The sequence below is a fragment of the Triticum dicoccoides genome, unplaced genomic scaffold (assembly GCF_002162155.2).
Source record: "Triticum dicoccoides isolate Atlit2015 ecotype Zavitan unplaced genomic scaffold, WEW_v2.0 scaffold34645, whole genome shotgun sequence".
Taxonomy (NCBI): Eukaryota; Viridiplantae; Streptophyta; class Magnoliopsida; order Poales; family Poaceae; genus Triticum; species Triticum dicoccoides.
Window position 1 is genome coordinate 361 of NW_021265110.1, and position 1,020 is coordinate 1,380.

Genomic DNA, 1,020 nt, shown 5'->3' on the forward strand with positions numbered 1-1,020 from the left:
GACTAGCCAGGAGCCGCCGGAGACCCTCACCGTCACCAAGGACGGGAAGGAGGAACAGATCGTCAACTTTGCACGCCACCTCTGGTACACTCAACAAAAGCAAGTTCAAGGTTTTCTGATGGGCTCTTTGTCTCGCGCGATCCTTGCACAGGTGGTCACGTTGCAGACTCCAGCGGAGGTATGGGCCGCGATTCATGCCACTTTTGCTGCCCAAACTCAAGCCCAGGCCATTAATACCCGCATTGAATTGACGAATCTGAAAAAAGGAAACCTAAGCATGACAGAGTATCTTGCCAAAATTAAGATGCTCTCAGACGAGATCGCCTGCACAGGAGCGACGTTAGGCAATGCCGAGATTGTCTCCCATGTCCTCGCCGGCCTCGACCTCGACTACAACCCGGTCGTGTCGGCTCTTGCAGCATGGGTTGAGCCCGTGACTGTCCAGGAACTATTCACCCAACTGCTCAGCTTCGATGCACGTCTCAATCTGCTCCACGGATGAACATTCGTCAATCCTCCGCCAACGCTGCCTCACGGGGCCGAGGAACCAGTCGCGGGCGCGATCACCAGGGGCGTGGTCGTAGCAGCGGCAACAGCGGGCGTGGACGCGGCAACAGCCAAAGCACGCGCCCTGGCGGGGGCGGCTACACCAACAACAACATCTCCGCGCGATCTGGAGGGGGAGGCTACTCCAACACCAATGCCTCCTCTGGATCATCTTCTTCCAATCGCGTCGGTGTCAACTATGCAAGAAACCAGGGCATGAAGTCATGGATTGTTGGCACCGCTATGATGAGGATTATGTTCTTGATGCTCGCCATGTAGCTGCTGCAATCAGGGAACAAGGAGGTGGAGATGACACCATATGGTATGCGGATTCAGGAGCTACCGACCAAGTCACCAATGAACTTGAGAAGCTGTCCATGAGGGAGAAGTACTTCGGCAATGATCAAATTCACACAGCCAGCGGTGGAGGTATGGATATATGTCATATTGGTCAGGCATCTATTAACTCCCCTA

The 1,020-nt window shown here is 54.7% G+C and overlaps 1 pseudogene; it reads left to right on the forward strand.

The window, feature by feature from the left end:
* The first annotated feature begins 337 nt into the window (after window positions 1-337).
* LOC119345938 lies at window positions 338-476 on the forward strand (annotated as a pseudogene).
* Window positions 477-1,020: the final 544 nt, after the last annotated feature.